This window comes from Bufo gargarizans, chromosome 4 (genome assembly GCF_014858855.1).
Source record: "Bufo gargarizans isolate SCDJY-AF-19 chromosome 4, ASM1485885v1, whole genome shotgun sequence".
Classification (NCBI taxonomy): Eukaryota; Metazoa; Chordata; class Amphibia; order Anura; family Bufonidae; genus Bufo; species Bufo gargarizans.
In genome coordinates this window covers 527773094-527790140 of record NC_058083.1, presented here as the reverse complement: position 1 = coordinate 527790140, position 17047 = coordinate 527773094, and the positions used below count along the sequence as shown (strand labels likewise).

The following is a 17047-nucleotide window of genomic DNA, read 5'->3' as shown; positions in this document are numbered from 1 at the left end:
GGTGTCACACACTCACCAGACGACTTCTTCACTACTGTGTAATCCTGTGTATGGGGAGACGCCGATCACTACAGAGATTCTAAGAATCCTTCACCTTTCCGGTCATTTCCCTGGTTTATTTTTATTTTTTAACTCTTATTAACAGAAGACATCATACACTCCTGTTACATATCATAGTACAACAAAGATAAGGATTCCTTGTTATCAATTTCTTCAATCTCCCACTGCACTGTTGAGAATTCCATATTTCTTGGTTGAAGTTGCGTTACACAATACATTCAGGTGGCCCCACTAAACCGACTGAGCCATGGATCCTCGAGCCGATGACAAAGCTTGCCGCAGTCTCGAGGTTGAGTACAGAGTCTGGGGTGACCCACACCACAGGCCCCAGACCTTGTAAAAATTTTGAGGTTCATTGCGGTGTTTAGACACCAACACTATATATGGTAGGATCTGGTTTATCTGCAATTTCCACATGGACAAGTTCGGTGTATTGGGGTTGTACCATCTCAGAGCAATACATTTACGTGCCATAAATAGTGACTCCCTTAAGAATGTCGTCATGTAATAATCCCAGCTATCTTCATTCAGTATTGCTAGAAGGAAAACCTCAGGGGTGCAAGCTACCTGAACTGTCAGTAAATTGGAAAGAAAGGCAGTCACCTCCTTCCAGAATGTAGCAATCTCCACATCATGTGCCAGAAGTCCACCTCCAGTTCCCCACACCTTGGACATGCCATGGATGATGCCCTACCCATTCTATATAGCCTAGTTGGTGTGAGATATGTCTGATGAATGATGTAAAGCTGGAATATTTTGTTATTGACTGCTGGTGATACTTGTAAATGTGATTCCAATAAAATACAGTGATACTGTAAGTGTGGGTATCAGTCTTTTCCATTTGTCTATTACTGTGAGGGGATTGGTACTGACCTTCACATGTACTAAGTGTGAGTAGATTACGGATACTAGTCCTCTGGGGCGCTGGGTTTTGACGACTCCTATGAGTGAGTACTTAGAGATCGTGGCGCTAGTGTTCAGGAATTTACTCTGTATGGCAGATCTGAGTTGTAAACATGAGTGGGTACGGGGGATGTTATATTTCTGTCATAGTGCCTTAAACGTCATTAACACTCCCTGATCATAAATATCTCCCCTGCCAATTGCCATTTGTCCGCCCCCATAACCACCTGCATATGCGGCAACGATTGGTTGACCCACAGGGGTATATCGGAGACAACCTTGGGACAACGATTTAGCCTTTTCCCAGAACGTTTGAGCCAATTTGTGCAGCGGCAACAGTGGTTTCTGGAATTTAGGGGGAATTTCCAAAATTGACCATAGTGTGTAGCAATTTAGGTAATGTTTTAAAAAGTACTCCGAGGTGGGCAGGTCTTCAGTTGTATACCAGGTATTAATGAGCCTCAGCTGGCCTGCTAGGTAATATATATATATATAATAGTCCGGTAGCGCCATACCTCCCTCTGCTTTTGAGCGTTTTAGTGTATCTAGGCTAAGTTTAGCGCGGGTTCTGCCCCGAATAAAAACTCTAGTCAGGGAATCTATTTCTTGTAGCACCAATTTGGGTACGTGTACCTCTGAGTGATGAAAAGCGTAAAGAGCCTTGGGGAATATAATAATTTTAATTAGGTTAATACGTCCTGTCACTGAAATAGGCAATGTCTTCCAGCTTTGAAGCTTGCTCCGTATATGATCAGTTAAAGGGTAGATGTTGAGTGACAGGGCCTGGAAATGTCATTTAGTGATATTTACCCCTAGGTACTTGAATGTGTCTACCACCTTTAGACGTTCCATATGGGAAGAACCTGTCCAGTCTGCCCTGCCCAGGGGCATGTAAACTGATTTCTCCCAGTTAATTCTTAGGCCCGAGAACTCCCCAAATTCATCTATCAAAGCCACTGCATTGCGAAGGGATGTATCAGGTGAGGACAGGTATAGGATCATATTATCAGCATATAGTCCTATATGGACCTCTCTCTCTCTCTCCCATGGTCACTCCAGTTATGTTGTTGCTACTCCTCACTCTAATTGCTAGTGTCTCAACCGCCAAGGCAAACAAGAGTGGTGACAAGGGGCATCCCTGTCTCGTTCCGCTGTGAAGAGGGAAGCTTTCTGATATTTCCCCATTTATCAGTAGCCTGCTTACCGGGCTGCTATACAAGACAGTAATCCATCTGAGGAACTGTGGACCAAACCCAAAACCCTGCAGGCAACCAAGTAAATAAGCCCATTCTATAGAATCCTATGCCTTGGCTGCGTCTAATGAGGCATTCAGGGAAAAGCCCACCTGTGTAACCACCTGAACCCGTCTGATGTTCTCAGTAGTGGACTTTCCTGGCATAAAACCGGTTTGGTCTTGGTGAACCAGTGGCAAAATTACCTGATTGAGGCGAGTGGCCTAAAATTCTGGTCAGGATTTTGTAGTCCACATTGAGCAATGCTATGGGCCTGTAGAAACTGCATTCTAGGGATTCTTTATCAGGTTTAAGTAAAAGTATTATAGTGGCTTCCATAAATGAGTCGAGCAAGTGCCCCATTTCCAAGGCCGAGTGAAAGGTGGATAGCAATTGGGGGGCTAGCACCTCCGCATATTTGGCATATATACTTCTTTGGAGAGTCCATCTGGGCCAGGAGATTTCCCGTTATTATGGTCTAATATGGCTTGTATTATTTCCTCCAGGCAAATTGGTTGATCTAATTGGGCACTTTGTGGTATAGGAAGTTTAGGGAGGGATATGCCTTCTAAATATGTGGCTATCTCTGCTTCAGATGCTGTTATACTGGATCTATATAGATCTTGGTAAAATTGTGTAAAAGTGTGGATAATTGTTTCCTGAGTGCAGAGTTCCTGACTGCTAATATTGCTGAAGAGGGCGAGTCGTGGCGGATTAGCTGAGCCAGTAATTTAGCTGATTGATTACCAATTTCAAACGCTGTTTGTTTCATAAAAAAACTGTTTCCTATCTGCTTTGTCCTTCCTGTTAGCATCAGTCCGGTGGCGGATATATTGCCGCTCCAGTGTAGTACACAGAGTTTCCAGCTCAGTCTCCGAGCGTTTAGTGTCTTTTTTTTATATAGGATATGCAGGAATGTAAGGACCCGCAGAGAAATGCCTTTAAGTTGTCCCACACAAGGGCCAGATTGGGCTCATCTTCATGTGTTTTCAAAAACTTGTTCAGTTGATAGGGGATCCCATCTGCTGAGCCCAGAAGATTCAGCCAGAACGGGTGTATATTCATTCTATAGATTATTGAGGGAGCGCTACGTATTAGAGTACCTAGTATTGGCGAGTGATCTGATATCCCCCTAGGTAAGTATAATATGGAGTGAATATTTAACATCGCTATCCCATTACCTAACATATAGTGTATCCGAGTTAGAGAGTTGTGACCACCACTGTGGCAGGAGTACACCCTATCTCTGGGATATTTAGCCCTCCAGAGGTCAAACCATCTAAATTCAATTAGGAACCTGTTGAGTCGCGAGGGACTCCCTACACCTGTCGGGTCCGCCGCATCTAAGAAGCGGTCTAAAGAAGGGTCTAACATCATATTTAAGTCTCCCATGCAGATTACCTTGGCATGTGGGTAAGTAGCCGCAAAGGTAGCTGCTAAATGTAAAACCTGCATAGAGCCGGGGGGAGGATTATAAATGCCTAATAAAGTGTATTGTACATTGTCAATAAGAGAGTGAACAAAGACATATCTGCCTTCTGAATCAATGGCTAGGTCTTTTCCCTCCCAGGGTAGTTGTTTGTCTATTAGCAGGGACACCCTCTTGAAGAAAAGGTGTGATAGGAATGTGCGGCCCACTGAACCCAAGGCTCCTTTAGGACTCGAGAAGTGTTGGTGATAAGATGTGTCTCTTGGAGACACAGAATTTGCGGGCTAAAATTTCTAATAAAGGCAAGCACCATAGATCTCTTTTGTGGCGTACCCAGTCCCCTGATATTCCACGATAAGATTTTTAGCTCAGCCATGGATTCCAGGGCAAACATATGTTCTCAGGAGTGGAACATATTGCAGTGGGTGTAGTAATATGTAGTAACAGCGCTACATGAATAACTGTAACTAACTGATAAAACAATTATCGTAAAACCAGAAAAACAACCTAGATTCCCTAACAATGTACTTTCTATAAGTGTAATGTTAGGTCTGGAGTAGCTTCTTAATCCAGACTATAGGCCAGTAAAATCAGGATGCCTCTGCCTACGATGAAGATCGGCAGAAGCAGGCGGGCTGCGGCTACAGTAATGGTGTATCCATTTAAGTATATGTGTACAGGTATTAAGGCCCTATGTCATTAGCCAAAGTAGATATAGATATAATCAAGAGGCTGCAATTAAATATATCTAAAACATATTAACTTTAGCCAAACCAGTCTGTTGACGTCATCTGGTGACCAGTCACTAGATAATGCCGAGAGTCTCAGCGTCTTGCAGATCTTCGCTGTAGGGCCAGCCATTCAGAGACTTCTCCAGGAGAGGTAAAGAAGACCGATCTGTCGCCGTCCACCACTCTGAGCTTTGCAGGATAGCCCACGGAGTAAGGGATGTTGGCTTCTCACAGGCGTCTCTTGACATCCATGAAAGTTGTTTCTGCAATTCCATGGAAAAATCCGGAAAGATGGAGACTCTGACGTTGTCATATTTAATTTCTTGCCGTCTTCTGGCTAGACCCAGTATCCTGTCCCTATCTTTGCAATTAAGAAACCTTGCAAGCATGGGTCGGGGTGGAGTCGGCGGGGGAGATTTTGGTGGTACTCTGTGAGCCCTTTCCACCGCATATGCCAGAGAGAAATCCGCATGCGGGAAAAGTTATTTGATCCATTTTTCTATAAACTCATCCGGTGTGCAGCCTCCTGCTCTTTAAGGCAAGCCGATGATTCTAATGTTGTATCTACGGAAACTATTTTCTAGGTAATCTGCTTTCTGCTTCCGCTTTGGTGTTAAGATCAGATTTGGATCTGGGAACAGTGGCAGTAGCATCTTCTATGCGTGATAGACGCTCTTCAGTGTGTTGAACTCTTTCTCGCAGGTCTTGGCGCATATCAATCTTGACTTCATCTACAAACCGGATTCCAAAAAAGTTGGGACACTAAACAAATTGTGAATAAAAACTGAATGCAATGATGTGGAGATGGCAAATGTCAATATTTTATTTGTAATAGAACGTAGATGACAGATCAAACGTTTAATCCGAGTAAATGTATCATTTTAAAGGAAAAATACGTTGATTCAAATTTTCACGGTGTCAACAAATCCCAAAAAGTTGGGACAAGTAGCAATAAGAGGCTGGAAAAAGTAAATTTGAGCATAACAAAGAGCTGATAGACCAATTAACACTAATTAGGTCAATTGGCAACATGATGGGTATAAAAAGAGCTTCTCAGAGTGGCAGTGTCTCTCAGAAGCCAAGATGGGTAGAGGATCACCAATTCCCACAATGTTGCGCAGAAAGATAGTGGAGCAATATCAGAAAGGTGTTACCCAGCGAAAAATTGCAAAGACTTTGCATCTATCATCATCAACTGTGCATAACATCCTCCGAAGATTCAGAGAATCTGGAACAATCTCTGTGCGTAAGGGTCAAGGCGGTAAAACCATACTGGATGCCCGTGATCTCCGGGCCCTTAAACGACACTGCACCACAAACAGGAATGCTACTGTAAAGGAAATCACAGAATGGGCTCAGGAATACTTCCAGAAACCATTGTCAGTGAACACAATACACCGTGCCATCCGCCGTTGCCAGCTGAAACTCTACAGTGCAAAGAAGAAGCCATTTCTAAGCAAGATCCACAAGCTCAGGCGTTTTCACTGGGCCAGGGATCATTTAAAATGTGTGGCAAAATGGAAGACTGTTCTGTGGTCAGACGAGTCACGATTCGAAGTTCTTTTTGGAAATCTGGGACACCATGTCATCCGGACCAAAGAGGACAAGGACAACCCAAGCTGTTATCAACGCTCAGTTCAGAAGCCTGCATCTCTGATGGTATGGGGTTGCATGAGTGCATGGGCATGGGCAGCTTGCATGTCTGGAAAGGCACCATCAATGCAGAAAAATATATTCAGGTTCTAGAACAACATCTGCTCCCATCCAGACGTCATCTCTTTCAGGGAAGACCCTGCATTTTTCAACAAGATAATGCCAGACCACATTCTGCATCAATCACAACATCATGGCTGCATAGGAGAAGGATCCGGGTACTGAAATGGCCAGTCTGCAGTCCAGATCTTTCACCTATAGAGAACATTTGGCGCATCATAAAGAGGAAGGTGCAACAAAGAAGGCCCAAGACGATTGAACAGTTAGATTCCTGTATTAGACAAGAATGGGAGAGCATTCCTATTTCTAAACTTGAGAAACTGGTCTCCTCGGTCCCCAGACGTCTGTTGAGTGTTGTAAGAAGAAGGGGAGATGCCACACAGTGGTGAAAATGGCCTTGTCCCAACTTTTTGGGGATTTGTTGACACCATGAAATTCTGATTCAACATATTTTTCCCATAAAATGGTACATTTTCTCAGTTTAAACTTTTGTTTCGTGATTTATGTTCTATTCTGAATAAAATATTAGAAGTTGGCACCTCCACATCATTGCATTCAGTTTTTATTCACGATTTGTATAGTGTCCCAACTTTTTGGGAATCCGGTTTGTAGTTTCCCTGTGAGAGATGTCTTACAGGCAGTAATGGCTTCCAGAACTTGGGCTGATACGTGTTTAAGAGTGAGCTCTTCATGATCCTCATCAGAGGAAGTTATAGGGGCCGATAAATCGGATTCAGTGCTAGCCCTGGTGTGCATATTGCGCTGCGGTAGAGTTGACCGCACACCCTCATCTGGTTGTCTAGCAAATTCTCACAATTTTTCGGTGGCGCTTTGTGTTTTTTTGTGGCCCCATTGCTATATCAGGATAGTAGCAGGTATGCAATAGTTGAAACTGATTTCAGGGCTCTGGGAAGCACAATGTATTTTCTTATATAATAAAGCTGCTGGTGAGGTCAGAGGACATTTTCCTGGAGTGGTCTTCTGCTCCTATAGGCGAAATAATAATCTGTATATAGGGTCAGGCAGTCTCCGATTGCGTCTCTAGTGACTTTACATAGGAGGCTGTGGCTATACTGTGTGATACAGGGGGGTTCTGAAAGCACTGTTGAAGGAGTTTGCGTTGATCTGAGCCCCTTCCCCCTTCCTAGCGCTATAGAGGAGCTGATAAGATGGCCGACTGGCGGGCTGAGAGTTTGGCTGGACTCTTTTCCTCCACTGCCATTAACTTGCTCGCCGATTCCCGATCCCTTCCCCCTGTTTCTCACCAGGTCAAATTCATCGAGCGCACTGCAAGTCCACTGCCCAGACTTCTCTCGCGGCACACGAGACCTGGCTCCCTCCGTGCTCCCTGCAGGGTGAGTATGCGCTCGCTTCTATGTGCAGCAGGGCTCAGCCAGGGGTCTAATTTGGCATTAAATGGCCGTTGTCAGTCAGGATTTGTCCTGTTCTGTAGCGCTAGCCACGGAGCTCCTCTCAAACACGTCCAGCCGTCTTGGCCGCTGCCCCTCCCCCCCCTATTTCCCTGGTTTATTACTAGAGATAAGAGTGATGTCATGTGAAGCTCTCACCTCTCCAGTTATCAAGGAGATGATCTCCAGGGTGATGTCTAATATCCTTGCAGCCATGTGGTTTCTGTCTTTATCCATCCTTGGTGGGTCTTTGATGGAAAAGACCATTTCTATCATACGAAGAGAGTCCTGCACCTAAGAAACCTGAGGGAAACAAGGATTGAGAGCAAAATCACATCTGGAAGAAGAACATCTTACATGAAGTTAAAGGTCTTGGGAAAATGTGGTACACAATCGTAAATGCTCACTAACTTTTCACACAATCAGGCGTGGATCAATAGTACAGCTAAATGTAAGAAACTTTGTAATATATGTTATCAGAGAAAATGCCTTTCTCCACATCAGCTCTTTTTCTTCCTCTTCCCTAGCTCCCAAACTAACATTCCCTCTAAATGCTCTGCTAAATCCATCTTGTGAGATGGAAGTTGCTGAGTCCAACAAGACAGCCCTAAGGCCTCATGCACACGGCCGTTGTTTTGGTCCGCATCCGAGCCGCAGTTTTGGCGGCTCGGATGCGGACCCATTCACTTCAATGGGGCTGCAAAAGATGCGGACAGCACTCCGTTGCTCTGTTCCGTGGTCCGCAAACAAAAAATAACCTGTCCTATTCTTGTCCACGTTTTGCGGACAAGAATAAGCAGTTATATTAAAGGCTGTCCGTGCCGTTCCGCAAATTGCGGAAGGCATCTGTGATTTGCGGACCACAAACTGTAGCCTAAGGCCTCATGCACACGACCGTTGTGTGCACCCGTGGCCGTTGTGCCGTTTTCCGTTTTTTTCTGCGGCTCCATTGACTTTCAATGGGGCCGTAGAAAACTCGGCTTGTGCACCGTTTTTACACCGCGCCCGTGACCCGTGTTTCGAGGCCGTGAAAAAAATATAACCTGTCCTATTTTTTTCACGGCCAACGGTTCACGGGCCCATTCAAGTCAATGGGTCCGTGAAAGAACACGGATGCACACAAGATTGGCATCCGTGTCCGTGATCCGTGGCCGTAGGTTGCTTTCATACAGACGGATCCGAAGATCCGTCTGCATAAAAGCTTTTTCTGATCTAAGTTTTCACTTCGTGAAAACTCATTTCCGACAGTATATTCTAACACAGAAGCGTTCCCATGGTGATGGGGACGCTTCAGGTTAGAATATACTGAAAAACTGTGTACATGACTGCCCCCTGCTGCCTGGCAGGTGCTGCCAGGCAGCAGGGGGCAGACCCCCCCCCCCCCCTGTTTTTAACTAATTTGTGGCCAGTGCGGCCGCCCCCCCCCCCCCCTCCCTCCCCTGTAGTTAACTTCTTGGTAGCCAGCCCCCCCTCCCTCCCCTGTAGTTAACTAATTGGTGTCCAGTGGGCCCCCCCCTCCGTCCGCTATAGATAACTCATTGGTGTCCAGTGGGCCCCCCCTCCGTCCGCTATAGATAACTCATTGGTGGCCAGTGGGCCCTCTCCCCTCCCACCCCCTCCTAATTAAAATCGCCCCCCTATCATTGGTGGCAGTGGTGAGTACCGATCGGAGTCCCAGTGTAATCGCTGGGGCTCCGATCGGTAACCATGGCAACCGGGACGCTACTGCAGTCCCGGTTGCCATGGTAGCTTAGCAATTTGTAGAAGCTTTATACTTACCTGAAGAGCAGCGATGTCTGTGACCGGCCGGGAGCTCCTCCTACTGGTAAGTGACAGGTCTGTGCTATAAGCAATGCGCCGCACAGACCTTTCACTTACCAGTAGGAGGAGCTCCCGGCCGGTCACAGACATCGCAGCTCTTCAGGTAAGTATGAAGCTTCTACAAATTGCTAAGCTACCATGGCAACCGGGACTGCAGTAGCGTCCCGGTTGCCATGGTTACCGATCGGAGCCCCAGCGATTACACTGGGACTCCGATCGGTACTCACCACTGCCACCAATGATAGGGGGGCGATTTTAATTAGGAGGGGGAGGGAGGGGAGAGGGCCCACTGGCCACCAACGAGTTATCTACAGCGGAGGGAGGGGGGGCCCACTGGACACCAATGAGTTATCTATAGCGGACGGAGGGGGGGCCCACTGGACACCAATGAGTTATCGATAGCGGACGGAGGGGGGGCCCACTGGACACCAATGAGTTATCTATAGCGGACGGAGGGGGGGCCCACTGGCCACCAACGAGTTAACTACAGGGGAGGGAGGGGGGGCCCACTGGACACCAACGAGTTTACTACAGGGGAGGGAGGGGGGGGGGCGGCCGCACAGGGGAGGGAGGGGGGGGGCGGCCGCACTGGCCACCAATGAGTTAACTACAGGGGAGGGAGGGGGGGCGGCCGCACTGGCCACCAATGAGTTAAAAACAGGGGGGTCTGCCCCCTGCTGCCTGGCAGCACCTGCCAGGCAGCAGGGGGCAGTCATGTACACAGTTTTTCAGTATATTCTAACCTGAAGCGTCCCCATCACCATGGGAACGCCTCTGTGTTAGAATATACTGTCGGATCTGATTTTCACGATGTAGCTCATATCCGACAGTATATTCTAACATAGAGGCATCCCATGGTGATGGGGACGCTTCAAGTTAAAATATACCATCGGATTGGAGAAAACTCCAATCCGATGGTATAAAAGAACTCCAGACTTTACATTGAAAGTCAATGGGGACGGATCCGTTTGAAATGGCACCATATTGTGTCAACTTCAAACGGATCCGTCCCTATTGACTTGCATTGTAATTCAGGACGGATCCGTTTGGCTCCGCACGGCCAGGCGGACGCCAAAACGACTTTTTTTTCATGTCCGTGGATCCTCCAAAAATCAAGGAAGACCCACGGACGAAAAAACGGTCACGGATCACGGACCCACGGACCCCGTTTTTGCGGGCCGTGAAAAAAAACTGTCGTGTGCATGAGGCCTAAGAGTGACAATTATCACAGTAACTAGGCTGATTTCCCTTTAACTTGGAGCTTGGAAGGTATGTAAAAATAAAATAATTAAATTAATGAATGAATGATGTTTTTAATCTTTGAGGGGCCGACCTATAAAAATGAGTAAAAACTAAATATAAATTAAGCAAAAAATACACACAAAATTCCCCCCCCCCCCCCCCCAAAAAAAGACCTTCAATCACCATCACAACGCTTGGTCTGACCAAATTACCTTATAATAGACGTGTAATATATTAAAATGAGTGGAATATTTTAGGGTATGATTACCAGAAAAAAATAACTAGAATTTAATTAAAAGTACATAAAAACTTATTTTCATATTTTTTTCAAACTATAAACCTAAATATTCTAGAATTTTTTTTAATTATGTTTATAACATTATAAACCTGCATTGACCCAAAAAAATACTGCTGCAACAACCACATAGTTAGCCCAACAACTAAAAACATTATGGCCATTAAATTAATGTGTACTAAAGGTTTCTAAACTGTATCTGATCCCAGAGACCCAAAATACGCAGAACCAGAGCCGGCTGATCCAGGAGAATAGACTATGGCTCCTCTACATGCAGACAGTCAGCACCAGCGTACAAACACAATAAACACTCAATACACAATATATACATAACACACACCTTACAAGGAGCAGGGAAGGGCTGACTGTCTAGTATTTGGGAGCGGGACGAGTCGGATCTTGTTACTGAGATGAATCTAATGATCCGACTCACTAACTACAGCTGGAATTCCCATCACTGACTCTGCAGTCTAGGAGATCTAAAAGCCTCACCCCCTCCAACATACAGGCCCATGTAAAACATCCCTGCAGCGCCCTCTGACAAACAGTCCCATGTAAAATCCTTACAGCCCCCTCCGACAAACAGTCCCATGAAAAACTCTTTCCTCCACCCCTTTACCATACAGTCCTATGTGTAAACCTTCAGTTTTCTCTCTTCGTCTGAATACACATGTAAAGCACAGTCCTGTAAGGGTCGGGTGGGATGTAACTGATCACATGACTGTGACATCATCAAAGTTCCCACAGCCACTAACCTTTATATCTCTCCCATGTTACTGATCACATGACTGTGACATCATCAAAGGTCCTACAGCCACTAACATTTGCATCCCTCCCATGTAACTGATCACATGACTATGACATCATCAAAGGTCCTACAGCCACAGGCTGTAGGCTTTGTTCCTTTGCTTTCATTGGGGCAGATTTATGAAAGTATCTTAACAAAAGACGGTCTTTGTTTTCCATAGTAACCAATCACAGCACAGCTTTTCTTTTTAAAGAGGAATGTAAGCTGTGCCGTGATTGGTTGCTATGGGCAACACATCCAGTATTTCTCCAGTACCTCATCTCCTCATAGATTGTAAGCTCTGGCAAGCAGGACCCTCACTCGTATTGTCTGACTTGTTGACGGCGAACCTCGCTGCTGCTCCTCAGGGCTGAGCCAGATTAGGAAAGGCATGAGAATGGACTGGGGTGGGGGAAGGATGGGGGAACAAGCACTGGGACTAGATTGGGGGGTGGGAGGAGGACTGCAAGCTTTCCACTTGTAAGGTAGAGGGGATATGGAGCCTGAATGTGATTGCTGGGGGATATGGGCAGGCCGGTTATGATGGGAAGCCAGCTTTTTGACTACTTTGGAGGAATGGGGGGGGGGGGGGTTGGGCGTAAAAATGATTGCTGGGCGGATGGCGAACAAGCTCTCTGACTACTTTCGGGGGTGGGGATGGTGAATCTAAATGTGATTACTATGTGTGGGGGGGGGGGGGTAGATAGGGATGTGATTGGTGCATGGGGGTGAGATCTAAATATTATTGTGGGGGTGACCAGTTTATACACCCCGTAAATAGCTGTAGTACAATGTAACTTCGCCGCTGAATGACAATGACATATTTTTTTCCTTTTTAAAAAAAATATTAATACACCCCCCAAAAAAAGTAAAACATTGTAAAAATCAACACAGAACAGCTAATAGGACGTACGTATATTTCCTATTAATGCACCCCATAAAGTAATCTTTAGATTCTTCACATACCACTGTTTTCCTTGAGCTTTTCCCTTAGTTACAGCTGTTCTGAACCCTGCATTATGAGGATCTTCTCAAGATGGCTCCTCTGCCAGTTCTCTGAGGCCCAAACTGCCTTCCCTCACTTCCCATACACACTTGCTTTAGCCAACAGCTACTTGCCAGCCAATCAGATTGGATTACTGAGAGACACGCCTCCGCACTCTGAAGACTGATGCAGGCATGCAGTATGAAGGTCTGCCCCTCTGTCTTCTGTTTACACCGAGCTGAAGACAGGGAAGACATAGCAACGCTCTGTTAAAAGAGCAATGGAAAGGGATAAGAGACATTAACCCCTTCAGGACACAGCCATTTTTCACCTTCCTGACAGAGCCTATTTTTGCAAATCTGACATGTGTCACTTTATATGGTAATAACTTTGTAATTCTTTCAGTTATCCGAGCGTTTCTGATATTGTTTTCTCATGACACAATGTACTTTATGTGAAAAGGAAATTTGAGTCGATATTTTTCATCATTATTTATTAAAAAAAAATCTAAATGTAACAAAAATGTGGAAAAATTCACTATTTTCTAAATTAGAATTTCTCTGCTTTCAAGATAGATAGTGATACCTCATATAGTAGTTATTAACATTCACCATCTGTCTACTTTATGTTTGCATCATTTTGTGAGTCATTAGATTTTTTTTTAGAACGTTAGAAGGCTTAGATTTTTAGAAGCAAATTTTCACATTTTTAAGGAAATTTCCAAAATCTACTTTTTTAGGACCAATTGAGTTTTGAAGTCACTTTGTGGGGCTTATGTAGAAATGACCCATAAATGAACCCATTTTAGAAACTACACCCATCAAATTATTCAAAGCTGATTTTACAAACGTGGTCAACACTTTATATGTTTCACAAGATTTAAAGGAAAATGGAGACGAAATTTCTAAATTTCATATTTTATTGCAGATTTTACATTTTAATGATTTCTTTTCCTGTACAGCAGAAAGGGTTAACAGCCAAACAAGTCACAGAGTGGGGAGGTGGGGGGCAACAGCAGTGACAGTAACAGCACAAGATGGTGGCAGTAGGAGAAGATGGCAGCAGAGGCAGCAGGTGTGTGGCATCAGGCGGGTAGTAGCATCAGAATAGTGGCTGAAGCACGTGGCCAGAAGTAATGGGCCATTTTTCACAATCTTCTGGTGTGGCAGCACACTGAAGTCAGAACATTACTGCTAGAATGATGTAGTCTGAATCAGGCACCGGTGTGTGAAAATCCTGGCTGATCCACATCTGATTCATCTTTATATTAATTACTCAATATTTTCTGTTGAAAGGTGGGTAAACTATGCCCCCCACTCTGATGCCACACTACTGGCCAGGCAGGAAAGCTTGTCCAGGGTAAACTCAGCCAGTTGTGACCAAAAATCAAGTTTGGCTGCCCAGTATTCCAGGGGATTCGTTGATCTGGGGTGACAGGGTGCACTCCAAGTATGCCACCACCTGCTGCCAGATTTATCAGCATCTGCTCCAGGACATGAAAGAGTGGAATGACAAAGTGTACTCCTCAAAGGGGCCTGAGCAAACGGGAGGTGTCACGCATGAGCTGCCACTGGCTAACATCAAAGTTACACAGGGGAGTACCCCTGTCCGCTTGCATCATCAAGAAATCATTCACGGCATTCCTTTGCTCATATAGTCGGTCCAACAAGTGGAGGGTGGAGTTCCAATGTGTGGAAACGTTGCCTATGAGGCGATGTTGGAGAACACTATTCTGCCTTTGCAGCTCAAGGAGGGTGTGTTTTGCACAGTTAGAGTGATTGAAGTGCATGCACAGTTTCCTGGCCATTCTCAAGACATCTTGCAGTTGGGTTGAATAATTCAGTAACAGGGTTACAACCAGATTAATTTATTTAATATCCAAGTCATGTCTCAAGGCTTATTTTAAGAGCTGAACATTGACTTATAGAATAACTGCCTTACAGCTGGTGGCATTAAAGGCAGAGCTTGTTAAGAGCTCATTTGCATCCCTTCTATCCCAGAATTCCAGAGGAGCATGTATGGCCTATGAGTCTCCTCACGCTGATTAAGGTGCTCTCTCCCTAAGCAGAGATAATACCCCCTTGACCCTGACAGGCCTCTCACCCAGTTAAGCCAGTACTCTCTGCTCTGCACTGATGAGGGGCAATCACCCTGAAACAGCTGTCTGCAGATGAGGTGCTGGCTTATTTAATATCCAAGTCATGTCTCAAGGCTTATTTTAGGAGCTGAAAATTGACTTATAGGATAGCTGCCTTACAGCTGGTGGCATTAGAGGCAGAGCTTGTTAAGAGCTAATTTGCATCCCTTACCTCCGAGAATTCCAGAGGAGCATGTATGGCCTATAAGTCTCCTCAAACTAATTAAGGCGCTCTCTCCCTAAGGAGAGTTAATAGTTCCCCCCTAACCAGATTAAAGACGTGCGCCATGCAGGGTCAGCCCTCCTTGACGCAGCGCCAATAGAATGTTCTTCCCGTTATCGGTGACCATGGTTCCAATCTTCAGTTGGCGAGGAGACAGCCAGCATTCAGTTTATTGGTTGCTGACGTGGAGCTGTTCCTCCCCGGTGTGACTCCATTCGCCCAGACTGGCTAGGTGCAGAACAGCATGACACTGCCATGCTCTGCATAGGTGGTATTTTGGAGGACTACTCAGAACTGTGCCTACAGTGGAGGCTGAGGATAAGGTGGAGGATGATGAGGAAGGTGGCGCCGAAATCACAGCATGAGAACGCAGAGGTTGCATTGCCATCACCTGGCCAGGTTAGTGGAGTGACTGGGCAGGAACCACATTTACCCAGTGGGCCTTAAAGGACATATATTATGTTCTTGACCATAGTTACAGCTCATTGGATACTTGACCAGGATCCATGGTTGTCTCAATGCTGAGCTATATGTGAGTATCCTAGAAGACGAGTTACTTTGTACTATGGGTATTGAAAGGACGACATAGTGTTCCAGCAGGACAACAAACCGAAACATATGTTGAGATTGGCAAAGGAATAGTTCAATGTAAATCACCTTATTAAGCCTCAAATGTGCATAGTTGCTTTATTGTTTTTTTTTTATTGTTTTTTGACCATCTGTGCTCCTGATGATATATTGGTAGATGTGGAAACGTGTCGGGACTGAATGTCTAGGGTACAGAGAATAGAAAATAGGGCAACTATATGCCTTCAATCTAGCAACAGTTAGGAGTAGCTAGTTTCCCCGAGAGAGCCTCTCTTCAGCTGGGTGTGAGACAGCAAGAGTGAATAGGAAGCTGCTGCAGCACCTCGCCACTACAAGCAGTGAGTTGGGACTGCTGCCACTGGTCTCCTCCTCGGGTCTAGCTGTTCGTATATCAGCATTGACACGCTATCTGCTTTTAAGCTGTTACAGGCACTTCTTTATCTAATTGTGGATGGGTTCATATGCACTTTTCCTCAATGGTGGGATTGGCAAACTCTGCCTGCTCACTCCCGCCATACTGACAGCCAATCGCAAGCCTTCCTGAAACGAATGGACAAAAAACTGACCATAATACAAAGTAGCATAAAAGAAAATAAACGTGACAAGTTTTTACGTGATAAGCTAGATTACGACGCAGGCAAAATGTTCAACTGGGGTAACAAACAACAGACAAGGATACGCCCAAAAAGAAGGAAGAGTGATTATTGGACATCAGATTCGGACTCTAGTGCCCATGATGATACAGACAACTCTTCTATGGACATGAGCCCTTTAGACAGGGCACTACAAGGGGAAGAGGGAATAGTAAGAAACAAAAATATAGGGAAGCAAGGTTACAAACGCAAACAGGTATCCTGGAAACGATAGAGGAGGAGCCTGCCAGTGAAGAGACTCTGGTGGTTAATTTGTCCGGGATCGAATTGCCCCGGGACTGTGAACGGGTGCTCAATAAGGGCCTCAACTACAGTCTTACGGAACAGTTCGATCCAGTACAATTCGAGATAGACCTATTTAAAGCCACCAGAAAAAAGAATATATGAGAACCCTATAGCCCCTAAAATACCTCCCATCCACCTTGAAGGGGAACGACCCATGAGTATCGGCCCTTTAGGTTTCAGCATCACTGCTAACTTTAGCGATGAGGAAATTTCCTGCCTTGAGGCCCTGACAGATTCTGTGTTGAGGGATCAGGCACAGGATATTGAATGCTCTACGTTCACAGGGGGCATTCGCTCCACCTATTGTCCCCCCTTGCCCGCCGGCTCCGGCATTGACCTCTTTCAGCAAAGAGTGTTGGAAGAGGTTAAGGCTTTGCTATACCCCCGTGCTGAAAATAATCTCACAGATGTAGAGAAAAAAGCCTTAAAGTGGCTGAAAAATAGAGAGGATCTAGTGGTGAAGCCGGCGGACAAGGGGGGTAATATAGTGATATTGAGCAAGTCTTACTATGTTTTCGAAGCACTTAGGCAATTGGATGATAGACAAGTGTATG

General features: G+C 45.4%; 1 long non-coding RNA gene across 1 annotated transcript; it reads right to left on the bottom strand.

Moving 5' to 3' along the window:
* Positions 1–5: 5 nt before the first annotated feature.
* Positions 6–11549, bottom strand: LOC122934856. The gene is made up of 3 exons (XR_006388712.1): positions 11455–11549; positions 7637–7780; positions 6–44 (listed from the first exon to the last, which is right to left on the bottom strand). It is a non-coding gene; the product is annotated as an uncharacterized LOC122934856 (long non-coding RNA).
* Positions 11550–17047: the final 5498 nt, after the last annotated feature.